The following is a 15,572-nucleotide window of genomic DNA, read 5'->3' on the forward strand; positions in this document are numbered from 1 at the left end:
TGACAGAAATAAACACAGAGGATCAAGTTCAACAGTAAAATGGACACAATCCGACAACAGACAACTTCAAATCTCAGTTTCTCTCACTAATTGTTCAGGACATTCCAGCAATTTATGATAGTGAATTATTCACACTGCTGCTTCTTTCTCTTTCCCTTTACTTTTGCTTATCTATTTCCCTCGGTTTCGTTCCCCCTGATCCTTTCCCCCTTCTGTTCTCTCAGTCGCTCTCTGTATCTCTCTGGAGTACTCACACCCTGCAAACTTTAACTTAATGCCAGTTTGCACTGATGTTTTATTCCTAACGTTCTACCCATGTGTTTTGTTTACCAGCCCCGTGTTTCAATGATTCTATTAGCAGAGTCATTTTGTTCAATAGTGAAATTTCTGTGAATATTTTAATGTGTCCACAGAACACTCAAGTCTCCACTTGTTCAACTACAACCTTCATCTCAACTGCAATGCATAGAATAAACAGGATCAAAAGCTTCGTTCAGACAAACCTCACAATCATTTAAATGCCTTCTCCTGGAATTATAAAGTACACCGCTGGAATGTGGGATTTTTTACTTGCTAAACACCAAAATCAGCGTGCAGCTGATTATCTACAGATTAATGGGAGACTCTTGATTCCAACTGATAGAAGATAAAGCAATAAAACATCATATCAATGTTTTCTATTTTACAAATTAATCCAGTGACAATGAAGGCTCCACAGTGAAGCAGAGAAGGAGATGTGAAAGAGTCTGCCGCAAATACAGTTCATTGGCCAGAACTCTGAAGCAGCGTCAGACACACATGGAATGGAAAATATATATATAACAGTAATAAGCAATAAATACATTGGCCTCCTAGTTAAATTGAACCATGTTGTTAAGGAGCAAGGATATTGTGCTGGTCCCTTGCAACACTAAGACCGTGAGATGTTCATTATCAATCACCAAAAAACATCCGAAACAAAATATTCCAGGATCGGTTAGTTCCACATCATGTAACTTTTAAAACTTCCTGATGTTCTGATTATTGATCCTCGCTGAGGCATCTCATTTAAGTACATTCAATACAGGGAATAATCTAGTAACAATACCAGTGTTATTGAAACCAAAACCATTCAAGGCATAATGCAGTTCCTGCAAGACTGAAAGAGTAGACAGTGAGGATATTCCATTTGTATATTGCTGGAAAAGAAAAGCTAGCTCTCTAAAACAAACAGTTAATAATAGCACTCAGTAAACATCGATTTACACCATTAACAGCTCAGAAACAGGCTTACCAGGAACTCCAATTGCTGCAAGTACAGGATAATAAATGTGTCAAATCTGATACATTAATGGATATCCCATTTCTGCGCTGACTTATATAGGTTCACAATTGGCAAACACCTGTACCATATAATTTGCATCCTCCTGTTCATATCCTTCCATGCCCAAGCACCTCGTTCTATCTGTTTTTCAACTTCAGGTGCACTATCCAACTCTTCCTTTTCCTCTTATTCAAAAAATGTGGTGTCCCCAGCCACCAAGCTGTCGACCTCCTTTAATCTCTCTGCCTCTTCATTTGCTTCTCCTCCTTTAAGACGCTCCTTAAGTAAACTGCGAAACAAGCTCTGGCTACCCTCCAACCATGTCTTTCCCCGTTGTGTCAGCCTTTCTTTGAGCAGCATTCTGGGAAGGACCTTGTGAGATTTTTCTATGCTATCGTGTGAATAAAACACAAAACACAATCAGCAACACTGCCCTCATCTTACTGGGTGACTATATGGAACGTAGAATCTAGAGTAGCGCCGGAGACGGTCAAGGAGATAGGTTGGGAACTTTAAATAGGAAGCTGGACAGCGGATAATGTGGGTTTAATGTTTTCCATTTGGTGAGCTGTAATACCCTCACTCACTGGGTCCCTGCAGAGAGGGGGGAGTTCCACCTGCTTAATATCCTTAACAAAGTGACAGGTCTTGAGATCAAGGTAGAATTTTACCGACTGTGGCATAAAGGAGCCTTAGCAAAACTGGAGAAAATGGGAATCAGGGAAAACTGTGCACTGTTTGGAGTCATAGCTAGCACAAAGGAAGATGGTTCTGGCTGTTAGACGTCAATCATCTCACTCCCAGGATATCCCTGCAGGATCTACTCAGGGTATTGCCCTGAATCGAAATATATTCTGCTGATTCATCAAATACCTACCTTCCACTATAACGTCAGAAGTGGGGAGGTACTCTGATTATTGCATGATTTTCAGCAGCATTCTGGACTCCTCAGATACTGAAACAGTCTAGGCCCACATGCAACAAGACCTGGACACCATTTAGGCTTGGGCTCATAAGGGACACATCATTGCCACATAAATTCCAGGCAATGACCAGCTCTAACAAGAAAATCCAAGCATCTCCCCATGACGTATAATGGCATTACCATTGCTGAAACCCCCGCTGTCAACGCCTCCTAGTTTCTATTGACCGGAAATTAAACTGGACCAGTCATATAAGTACTGTGACCACAAGAGCAGGGCAGAGGCTATAACTTCAGCGGCCAGTAACTTACCTCCTGTCTCCACAAATCCTACCCATCATCTGCAAGGCACAAGTCAGGAGTGTGATGGAATATTTTCCACATGCCTGGAAGAGTGCAGCTCCAACAACACTCAAGACGTTCCACGCCATCCAGGACAGAGCAGGACCCTTGATTGGCACACCATCCACGACCTTCACCATTACTCCCTCCAGTAGCGATGCACAGTGGCAGCAGTGTGAACCATATATAGGTTGCACTGAAGCAACTCCCCAAGGCTGCTTCACCAGCACATTCCATACGAGCGACGACTACCAACTAGAAGGCCAAGGGCAGCAGATGCATGGGAAGAAATCCACCTGTAAGCTACCCTCCTAGCCACACATTTTGCTGACATGGAACTGCATCGCCAATACCTCACCGTCGCTGGGTGAAAACGCTGGAACTCCCATTATAACAGCAGTGTGAGTGTACCTTCACTGCACGGACTGTAGCAGTTCCAGAAGGTGGCTCATCCCTACCTTCTCAAGGGCAATTATGGAAGGGTAATAAATGCTGCCCTTGTCAGCGACACCCACATCCTGTGAAAGAATAAATTTTAAAAACAAACTTTAAAATGCTTAATAGCACGTTGTGATCCTTTAGAACACCTTATAAAACTTTACTGCAACCTGGGATCATTATAACGCTTAATTACTCCTTATAACAGTTAATAATCCTTTATTACCTTCTTTTAATAATATGTTATAAATATTTATCACAGGTTCCACCTCTTTATCACACTGAATAATGCATGTAACCGTTTATAATTATTTCTAAATATTCATAATTCCTTATAATACATTGTAACCCTTTGAAACGCCTCATACACCGCTTACATTTTGATAACCCTTGGTAATATCTAAATTCCTTTCAAACCCTTACAGAACGTTATAATATTTTATAAATCTTTATAATTGTTGATACATTTTTATAATCCTTAATCATCCTTTATAATGTTTTATACTGGCTTTTAATCATTACCATTTTTCATTACATATAATAATCCTTTATAGTCCTTATGGAACTTTATACTCCTTCATAAAACTTGGAAAAATTTTATCATTCACTGTTACACTTTAGAATCCTTTCTAACAATGTTATAATGTATTATAAGGCTTGAAATTCCAATAGCATCCTTTGCAATCCAGATGCTAGATATATAGCAAGAAGGAGGGAAGCTGGGTAAGGTTTTCATACAGCACCAGGCTCCAGATATTGGATATTCAGGGAGAGGGAGGTTGGATAAGGAGTATTCACTGCTCTAGGCTACAGATGCCACCAATATATAGAGGGACCTGAGCACGAAAATAAAGGCTGACATTCCAGTGCAGTCTGACAGAGCGCACTAAACGAGGGCTAGTACTGAGGAAGCGCTATACTGTCACAGAAACATTACTGAGGGAGAGCTGCACTGTCGAAGTTGCCTTTTATCAAATGAGACATTAAACTGCCCCACCGCACCCCCCCCCCCACCCCCCACCCCCACCCCGTAATTTCTATCTCAGCTACAGGTGGGAAATCCCATGGCATTTTTTTACGAAAGACATCACGATGTCCTGGCCAATATTTGTTCCTGAATCAGCATGACACAAAAGGATGATCTGGTCATTTCCATATTACTGTTTGTAATATGTTGCGGTGCTCAATTTGGCAACTGTGTTTTCCACATTGCAATAATGACCCCACTTCAGAAATACTTCATAGGATGTAAAACACTTTGGGACGTTCAGTAGTTGTGAAGTGGCATTCTAAATGCATGGCTTTCCCCAATATAATTCTTTCCTATCATTTAAATGGCTGCAGCAAATATCATGTAAACCAGCCACAGCAACATTTCTTCTAGAATGGCCATAATAAATGTCATTTAAAATGCTTCCTGTGCATATGAGATAAAATGGCCTCTGCACATATCACTGAAAAGAGCGACAGCAAATATCTCTTGAACTCAACAACATGAATACAACTTTAAATAGTCATAGCAAACAAAATGGCGACAGAACAGATCACTTAAATTGGCCACAGTGCTGATGAGTGAAAATACCTGCTATGAACACCACGTAAATTCACTGCAGTGAACATAACGAAAAAAGCCCGCAAAAAATATCACTTCAAATGTCCGCAGTGCATGCCACTTAAAATGGCAGGTCTGCATATCACATAAAATCACGTCCAAGAGCACATCTCACTTAACGTGACCACTACAGATCGAGCTCAATTTAAAAAAGGATGCCGTACATACCTCTAAACCATTGAATTCATGTCATCGCCTGAAACAGAAGCATTATTTTGGAATTATAAGAAACCTTCACATGGGTTCTTATTGAAGAATTCAGCATCCTCTCTGAGGACGAACAGTCCATTTCCTGCATCGTGGATAACATGTCTGTGTCACATTGAAAGACCAGTACGAAATTGAAAAAGCTTTAAACAGCTTTAAAAATCAAGGGCTGCAAACCAACTGGTACAAATGTAAGCAAGGCATCAGAAAACAGGGTCCTGGAGAGGCAATTCACCCCCAAAGTAATAAACAGACACACACACACACACACACACTCACACAGATTCCTATTGGATGCTGCCTCAGGGTGAAGGTCTCTGTCCAATGAGGAGGCAGATCCTGTCTAATAACCTGCCTCATCACAAAACGCTCCCACTGTCTTTGTATCTTGTCATTACAGTTTTCAAAGAAAAGGACAATAGGAGTGGGAATACCAAATTGCACAAATGTAATCAAGATAATGATAAAATAAGGGACATGAAGATCCCAGAGCTTGCTCTCGCAGTCACACAGATAATCAGTCAGAAATATCTCATTAGAACAAATTCAGGTTCAAAAGCCAGTATTAGAGGCAGTCGAAACTGAGATAGAGAGACATTAAAAGCACACAACTCACACACACACCCCGGACTGACAAAAATGTCCTTTACTCTGGAGAAGCCTGATTGAGTAAAAGGGGGGTTGGGATTGGGACCTCATCCACCAAGAATCACCGCAGTTCAGCTGTTTGCTTCACCTCATGAGTCTCTAACATGATGGAATGTCTTTCAATCTGTTCACTTGGGCCTCTCCATTGACATGTTGCTCAAGAACAATTCATCACAGAACGAGTTTGACCAAGAAATCTGATTTGAAAACGAAAAACCCTTGTCGAGAGCATTATTGCAGTTTGAAAATATCTGATGACGCTCACAGGCTCCACACTGGAACGAGGAAATAAACAGGACCCAATGACACAAGTTAATACCACTCACAACTCAACCCTCACATTGGATAAATGCAGCTTCACCTCTCTCTCTCTCTTTCTCTCTCATTCTAACATTTTTGTTCCGTCTGTATCGCTCACGCTCTTTTTATTTCTGGCTCGCTCCTCCTCTCCTTCTGTCTCTCCTTCCCTGTATTTCTCTCTCTCTCATGATCTGTCTGTCTCATTCACTCCCTCACTACCTCTCGCTCTCTCTTTCTCTCTCTCTTTCTCTCCCACACACAGACTGCCTGACTCTGTCTTTTTTCCCCTCAGGTTCTGTCAGTCTTACTTTCACTCGCTCTCTGTCTCTCTCTCAATCCATGTCTGACCTTCTCTGCCTTTCCCTCTCTGTCTGTCACTCTCAACCTATCACTCTCACCCCTTGTCTGTGTCTCTCTCTAACTCCCTGTCTGCTTCATTCTCACTCCTTCGACCTTACTTTCTCTCTCTCTCTCTTTCTCTCTCTCTCTCTCTCTTCTCTCTCTCTCTCTCTCTCTCTCTCTCTCTCTCTCTCTCTCTCTCTCTCTCTCACTCTCTCTCTCTCTGTCTTGCTCCTTCCCTGTGTGAGTATGTCTCACTCATTCCATCTCTTTTTCTCTCAAGCTCCATATAAATCACTCCCAAACCATCTCACTCTCGCTCTCTCTTTCCCGCTCTCTTTCTTTATCCCTGTATGTTTTTGTCTTTCTCTCTATTGCGCAATGTCTCTCGCACTCTTGTGCTCTCTTTCACCCTTTTGTTGTCTTTCTCTCTCAGACACTTTGGCTGTCTTTCTCTCTCTTTCATTCTCTTTCCACATCTCTCGCTTACTCTGTTCTGCATCCTCGTTTTTTCTTCCGGTCTCTTTCCGAGCATCTCCCTCACTCCCTGCCAGAATTTCTCGACAATCCTGTTCCTTTCCTTTCTCTGGATACCTCTCTCACTGTCTCTTTTGCTGTTCTGTTCTGCCACTATCTCTGAATCATTCGCTGTTTCTCTTTATCCTTTATAAAAGATGTAATAGCCGAGCACTTGGAAAACAATGACATGATCGGACAAAGTCAACATGGATTTAGGAAAGGGAAAAAGGATGGCCGGCACAGACTCGGTGGGCCGAAGGCCCTGTTTCAGTGCTGTATCTCTCTCTATGAAACCATGCTTAACAAATATACTGGATTTTTTTGAGGATGTAACTGGTATATTAGATCAGGGAGAACCAGTGGATGTGGTGCATTTGGACTTTCAGAAGGTTTTCGATAATGTCCCACATAAGAGATTAGCGTGCAAGATTAAAGCAAATTGGATTGTGGGTAAGACATGGATAGAGAACTGGTTGGAAGACAGGAAACAAAGCGTAGGAATAAAAGGTTCCTTTTCCAAGCGGCAGATAGTGACTAGTGTGGTACAGCTGGGATCAATACTAGGACCCCAGCTATTCACAATATATATTAATGATCTAGATGAGGGAATTAAATGTAATATATCCAACTTTGCAGATGACACAAAGCTGGGTGGGAGTCTCATCTGTGCGGAGGATGCAGAGAAGCTCCAGTGTGATTTGGGCAGGTTCACTGAGAGTGGGCAAATACACGGCAGCTGTAGTATAATTTTGATAAATATAAGGCTATCCACTATAGTGGCAAAACAGAAAGGCAGATTATTATCTGAACGGCGATAGATTGGGAAAGGCGAGGTGCTGCGAGACCTAGGTGTCCCTGTGCACCATTATCTGAAAGTAAGCATGCAGGTACAGCAGACAGTGATGAAGGCAAATGCAATGTTGGCCTTCATAGCGAGGGGATTCGAGTGAAGGAGCAAGGATGTCTTGCTGCTATCTTAAAAGGCCTTGGTGAGACCACATTATGAATATTGTGTGCAGATTTGGCCTCCTTATCTGAGAAAGGCTGTTCTTGCTATGGAGGGAGTGCCGCGAAGGTTCACAAGACTGATTCCTGGGAGAGCATTACTGACGTATGAAGAGAGATTGGGTCGAATAGGCTTGTTTTCGCCAGAGTTTAGAAGAATGAGAGGACATCTCATAGAAAGCTACAAAATTCGAACAGGATTTGACAGACTAGATGCAGAAAAGAGGTTCCTGATGGCGGGGCAGTTCAGAACCAGGGCTCACAATCTAAGGATATGTGGCAAGCTATTTAGGACTGAGATGAGGAGGGATTTCTTGACCCAGACAGTGGTGAACCTGTGGAATTCTCTACCACAGAAAGCAGTTGAGGCCAAATCATTACAAATATTCAAGATAGAGTTAGATATAGTTCTTCGGGTGAAAGGGATCAAGGGATATGGGGAGAAAGCGGGAACAGGATACTGAGCTTTGACAATCAGCCATGATCGTATTGAATGGCAGACCGAATGGCCTGCTCCTGCTGCTATTTTCTATGTTTCTATGGTTCTATGTTTCTTACTCCTTCGGTCATTTTCCCCGGATTGCAAAGTACCTTGATGTGCTCCAGTATTTGAAACAATGCCCAATCATATTTTCGCTGCATTTTAATGTATTATAGCTTAATATCTGTGATGGAAATCCATTAGGAAAATATCGTGCATTAGGCAAAAACTAAGTTAGTGTTTGAAATGTGCAGCGGCTTGGGATCAAAACCTGTTTCCATTCAGACATTCCCATTTTGTGGAGCTATCTGCGTCAGATAGTGAAGTTGGAACAGTGCAATCAATAGAGTCATAGAGTCGAACAGCATAGAAACAGCCCGTCAGTCCACCGCATCCATGCTGAACATAATGCCTATCGATACTAATCCCACCTGCCTGCATTAATTCTATATCCCTCCACTCCTTTCTCACTCAAATACCTGTCTAGATGCCTCTTAAATGTTGCTGCTGTTCCTGTCTCCACATCCTCCTTTGGCTATTTATTCCAGATACCCACTATTCTTTGTGTGAAATTTATACCTCTTTGATCCCCTTTAAACCTCCTCCATCTCACCTTAAGACTATGCCCTCTCGTTTTAGTAATCCCTACCATGGAAACAGGCTCTGGCTATCAACCCTATCTTTCCCTCGCATAGTTTTATATACCTCTATCATGTCCCCTCTCAGCCTACTTCACTCCAGGGAAAACAGACCCAGTCTATCCAATATATCTTTATATCACAGGCCCTCCAAACCAGGCAACATCCTTGTGAATCTTTTCTGCACCCTCTCTAGCTCAATCACATCTTTCCTGTGGTGCGGTGACCAAAACTGCACACAGTACTCCAAATGCGGCCTAACCAACGTTATGTACAACTATAACATGACGTCCCAACTCTTGTACACAATGCCTCGGTCAATGAAAGCAAGCATGCCATACACCTTCTTCACCACCATGTCTACCCGTGTTTCCACTTTCAGGGAACTATGTACTTGCACCCCAAGGTCTCTCTGCTGAACAGCACTCGCCAGGTCCCTGCCATTCACTGCATATGTCCTGCCCTGATTTAACTTCCTAAAATCGATCACTTCGAACTTGTCTGCGTTAAATTCCATTTGCTAACCCCTTGCCCACGTTCCCAGTTGATCTATATCCTGTTGTAATCTTAGACAACGTTCTTCACTGTCCACTGTTCCACTAATATTGGGGTCATCTGCAAAGGTACTAATCATGCCCCCTGCAGTCACATCCAAGTCATTAATATACATGACAAACAACAGATTGACCAGCACCGATCCCTGAGGCACACCAATGGTCACCGGCCTCCAATCTGAAAAACAACCCTCCACTACCACCCTCTGCCTCCTATCACCAAGCCAATTTTGTATCCAATTGACAAGCTCACCCTGGATCCCATGTGTTCGAAGCTTCTGGACCAGCCTACCATTCGGGACATTGTCAAAGGCCTTTTTGAAATCTATGCAAACAACGTCCATCGCCCTGCCCTCGTCAATCCTCTTGGTCAACTCCTCAAAAAAATTCAATCAAATTCGTGAGACATGATTTCCCACACACAAAGCCATGCTGACTATCCCTAATCAGACCTTGCCTTTCCAGATGCATATAAATCCTGTCTCTCAGAATCCCTTCCAATAACTTTCCCACCACTGATGTAAGGCTCACCGGCCTGTAGTTCCCTGGCTTATCCCTAATGCCTTTCTTCAATAAATGCACAACATTAGCTATCCTCCAGTCTTCCTGTACCTCACCCGTGGCTAACGATGATACAGAAAGCTCCTCCCATAGCATGCTCGCATACACCTGATCAGGCCCTATGGATTTATCCACCTTAATGAGCTTCAAAACCTCCAACACATTCTGCTTTGTCATATGGATATGCTCTAGGATATCGCTGAACGCCCCCCACCCCCACCCCCCAACGAAGTCGCTATCTATCTTCCAGGACCTTCTTCACGGTAAATACAGATCAGAAGTATTCATTTAAGACCACGCCCGTTTCCCGTGACTCCACACATAGGTTACCACACTGATCCTTAGGAGGACTGACTCTCTCCCGAGCTACCCTATTACTCTTAATCTACTTATAGATTACTTTAGGATTCTCCATTATCGTATCGTCCAGGGAAATCCTATGGCTCCTTTTCGCCCTCCTAATTTCCTTCTTAAGTCTACTCCTCCATCCCCTATACTCCTCGAGGGCCTCGCTTGATCCCAGCAGCCTATACCAGACATATGCATCCTTCTTTGTCCTGACCAGGCCCTCAATATCCCTCGTCAACCAAGGTTCCCTAAACGTGACAGCCTTGCCTTCAATCTAACAGGAACATGCCAGCACTGAACTCTTCCTATCTCATTTTTAAAAACCTGCCATTTGCCAGACGTCCCTTTACCTGTAAACAGCCTCTCCCATTCAACGTTTGAGAGTTCCTGTCGGATGCCATGGAAACTAGCCTTCCCCCAATTTCGGACTTCAACCTGAGGACCAGTCCTATCCTTTTCCATAACTATCTTGAAGCTAATAGAGTTATGGTCACTGGTCCAAAAGTGGAACCCCACTGACACATCAACCACCTGCCCATCCTTATTTCCGAAGAGGAGGTCGAGTGTAGCCCCTTCTCTAGTAGGGCCATCCACACACTGCCTCAGACAACTATCCTGGACAGACTTAACAAATTGTTCCCCATATGATCACATAGCACTAAGGCAGTCCCAGTCAATATTAGGTAAGTTAAAATCACCTACTATTACAACTCTATAATTCATACACCTATCCGTGATTTCCCTGCATATATGCTCCGCCAATTCCCTCTGACTATTCGGGGGCCTATAGTATAATCCCATCAATGTGATCGCCCCTTTCTTATTTCTAGGTTCTTCCCATGTGGCCTCGCTGGACATCCTCCACCCCCCCCCCCCCACCCCAGTAACCCCCGGGATATCCTCTCTAAGTACTGCCGTGATGTCCTCCCTAATCAATAGTGCAACTGACCCTCCTCTCTTAACTCCACCTCACCTCGGAAGCATCAGTACCCCAGAACATTGAACTGCCAGTCCTGCCCATCCCTCAACCACGTTTCTGTAATAGCTATTATATCACAATCCCATGTACTGATCAATGTTCTGAGTTCAACTGTCTTACCTGTATGGCTTCTTGCATTAAAGTAAATGCAGTTTAGACTACCAGACCATCCACGCTCCCTGTCCTGCCCCTGCCCGGCCTGCTGACAGGACTTTCTTGCTTTAGCCTTTACATTTGTCTCAACTATCTCATCGGAGAGACTACTTCTTTGGGTCTCATACCCCTGCCAGACTAGTTTAAACCTTCCTGAGTAGTAATAGCAACCCTTCCCGCAAGGATATTGGCCCCTTCCAGTTCAGATGCAACACGTCCCTCTTGTACTGGTCACCCCTGCACCAGCAGAGATCCCAATGATCCAATTATTTAAAGCTGTCCCGCCTACACCAACACTTCAGCCACGCATTCATTTGTTCTATCCTCCTATTCCTACCCTCACTGGCACGTGGCAGAGGGAGTAATCCTGGGATTACAACCCTGGAGGTCCTGCTTTTTAACCTTCTGCCTAACTCCCTATATTCACTTCGCAGGACCTTATCTCTCTTCCTCTTAATGTTTTTGGTACCTCTGGATGCTCACCCTTCCCTTTCAGAATGTGCTGCAGCGGCTCCGAGACATACTTGACCCTTGCACCAGGGAGTCAACATACCATCCTGGAGTCTCGTTTGTGGCCACAGAAACGCCTAGCTGCACCGCTTACGATAGAGTAACCTATCACTATAGTTCTTCCACCGCTTTTCCTCCCCTGCCGTGCAGCAGCGACCTCCGTGGTGCCAAGGACGTGGCTGTTGCTGCTTTCCCCGAGGAGGTCATATCCCCCAACAGTATCCAAAGCAGTTCATTTGTTTGAGGGGGGGATGGCCACAGGAGACTCCTGCACTACGTGCCTGCGACTACTACGGGGACTTATTATATGGGGACGTATTAATTTCTGCATTAGGGCACCGCCTGTTATTCTGGCCAGAGAAAGAACTGGGATAGATTACTGTACATGGGGATTCGTTGATTCCCACCTTATAGAAATGCCTGTTATTAGGTTCAGAGTGAGGAGATGGAACTGCACAATGGAGATCAGGATTATTTCATTCCGGCATTGTGCCCGCTATTGGAAGAGGGAGAGGGAGAGGAGCTGAGATTGTTTAATGGGTTTCTTGATTCCCTTCATTCTCGCATTGTGAAACCGCCAATTTCCCGGTCCTGAGACAGGATTTGGGATTGTTCAATAGCGATGTGACATCTATTCAATCTAACATTGTGGAACTGCCTGTGATATGGCCAAGATATAGCAGCTGGAATTGTTCAATTGAGATGGGGGACTTGAGCATTCACACATTGTGGAACCAGTTGTCCGAGCCAGAGATAAGATCTGGGTTTGTTCGATGCAAGCTGGTGGAATTGTTCAGTCTCACATTGTGCAACAGCCTGTTATCTGGGTCAGAGAGAGCAGCAGGTATTTTTCATTGCAGATGGATAATTGTTTCTTGTCGAATTATGGAACTGACTACCATCTGTCAGAGGATGCAATTGGCAGTGTTTAATGGAGTTAGGGGATTTGTTCATTCTTACTCTGTGGAACTTCCTGTCACCTGGGTCAGCGAGTGGAGCAAGGATTCAATGGAGCTCGTGGATTTCCTCATTCCCACATTGTGGAACTGCTTGATATCCGTGTCAGAGAGGGGAAATGAAATTGCTCAGTTATGATGAGGAATTTCTTCTTTCTCTTATTGTGGAGCTGTCTGTGATCTGCGCCAAAGAGAGGAGCTGGAATTGTCCAATGTGCATGGGGTTCTGTTAATTCCACCGTTGTGGAACTATCTGCTTTCCGGGTCAGTAAGAGAAGCTGGGAGCCGCGTTAGAGAGAGGAGCTGGGATTGTTCATTGGAGATGGGATATTTGTTCACATTTGCATTGTGAGACTCTGTGCGATCTGGGTCTCACAGATGAGCTGGAATTGCTCAATGGAGCAGATGGGGCATTTGTTCATACCAGCATTGTGGAATTGCCTGTTACCCGGATCATAGCCAGGGGCTTGGATTGTACATCTGATATGGCGACTTGTTCATTTCAACATCTGGGACCACCAGTTAACTCGGTCACAGAGGCGAGTGATGATTGTTGAATGGAAATGGACAACATTTTAGTTCCCGCATTGTGCAAGTGCCAGTTACCTGGGCAGTTAACTGGGCCAGAGAAAGCAGCTTGGATTGTTCAATGGAGAGGGAGGATTTGCTCATTCTCCCATTCTACAATGGCCTGCTATCCAGGTCAAAAAGAAGAGGAAAGACTCTTCAATGGAGGTGGGTGATTTGTTGATACCCGCAATGTGGAACTGCTGGCTTTCCATGCCAAAGAGAGCAGCTGGGATTGTGCATTTGGGATAGGGTATTTTCAATCCAAAATTGTGGAGTTGCCTGTTCTCCAGGCAATAGGGAGGAGCTGAGTTTTTTCGGGGAATTATTCATACCTGCTTTGTGGAACTGCGTGCAATCGGTGTCAGGGAGCGAATCTGGGATCTTGCAATTTATATGGGGGTATGTTCAGTTACAAATTGAGAAATGGATGTTTTCTGGGTCACAAAGATGAGCTGATAGTGTTCACTGTAGGTAGGGATATGTTCATTCCCACATTGGGGGACTGCCGCTTATCCAGTTTAGAGGGAGGATGTGTGAATTCTCAATGGATATTAGGATTTTGATCAATCGGGCATTGTGGAAATGGCTGCATTTCGTGTGTGAGAGAGAAGCTGGGATTGTTCACTGCAGATGGGGACATGTTCATTCACGCATTGGTGTTGTCTGCTATTTGTGTCAGAGGGATGTGCTGTTAATGTTCAGTGGAGATGTTGTTTTTTCACATTCTAACATTGTGGATCTACTGTTATCTGATAGAGGGGCTGGGATTCTCCAATAAGGATGGGCATTTGTTCATTCTGCATTTTGGAATTGTATTCTATTAAGCAGAGTGCAAGAAGCTGTGGTCCAGTGGAGATGGGGGTTTGTTGTTAAGGCCACAGATAGGAGCTGCGATTGTTCGCTGCAGATGGGGAATTGTTTCATTCACACATTGGGGACTGCCTATTATCTGTTCAGAGGCAGGAGCTGTGAATTTTCAATGGACATGGTGATTTGTACATTCCTGCATTGTTGAAATGCTTGTTATCCGGGTTGGAGACAGGGGAAGGTATTGTCTAATAAGGAAGGGGATTTGTTCAATCCAATTCATTGTAGAACTGCCTGCTATAATGTTCTGAACAAGATGCGAGGCATGTTCAACAGAGATGGGACAATTGTTCATTCCAGCATCGTCCAACTGCCTGCTATTAAAGCCGGAGCGAGGAGATGGAAGTATTCAATGGAGATGTGTGATTTGTTCATTTCCACAATGTGGAACTGCCTGATATCCAGTCCATAGACAGGAGCTGGATTTTTCAAAGGATTTGGGGTATTTGCTCATGCCTGCACCGTGGAACTGCACCAGACAGAGGAGCACGGCTTGTTCAATGCAGAGTGGAATATGTTTATCCGCGCATTGGAGAAGTGTCTGCTTTCCAGGACAGAGAGAGGTTCTGGGAAAGTTCAGTGGAGATGGGATTTGTTCATTCGCACTTAATAGAGCTGCTTGCTGGACTTGCTCAATGGAGATGGGGATTTGTAGGTTCCACATACTGTTGAATTGTATGTTCTCCAGGCCAGAGTGAGGACCGAGTGTTGTTCAATGGAGGTTGGGATATGCAATACTGGCCAGTGGGAGCAGCTGAGCTTGTTCAATGGAGATGGGGTATTTATTCTTTCCTTCATTGTGCAACAGCCTATTATCCATGCCTGGGAGAGAGGTTTCGTTCATTTCTACATTGTGGAAGTGCCTGTTATCCAGTCCAGAAAGAGTAGTTGGGATTGGTCTGTGGAAATGGGGATCTGTTCATTCCACAATGTGGAGCTGCCTGTTTTCTGGGACAGATCGAGGAGCTGGCATTGTTCAATGGAGATGGGGAATTTATTTTCATTCCTACATTGTAGAACTGCCTGTTATCCAGCCTCGGAGAGGAGCTTGGTGTGTTGAATTGAGAGGCGGGATTCTTTTCAATCCGACTCTGAGGAACGCCTATTATCCAGGCCAGAGAGTTGAGCTTGGATAGTTCAATGAGAATGGGGGTTTTATCCATTCCTACATTGTGGAACTGTTATAATCGGTGTCAGGGAGAGAATCTGGGATCTTGAAATAGAGACGGGGACATGTTCAGATGCGAATTGTGCAACTGCCTGTTTTTCAGGTCAGAGAAATGAGATGGGATTGCTCACTGCTGGTGGGGATATGTTCAT

Source organism: Heterodontus francisci, unplaced genomic scaffold, assembly GCF_036365525.1.
Source record: "Heterodontus francisci isolate sHetFra1 unplaced genomic scaffold, sHetFra1.hap1 HAP1_SCAFFOLD_69, whole genome shotgun sequence".
Lineage (NCBI taxonomy): Eukaryota > Metazoa > Chordata > Chondrichthyes > Heterodontiformes > Heterodontidae > Heterodontus > Heterodontus francisci.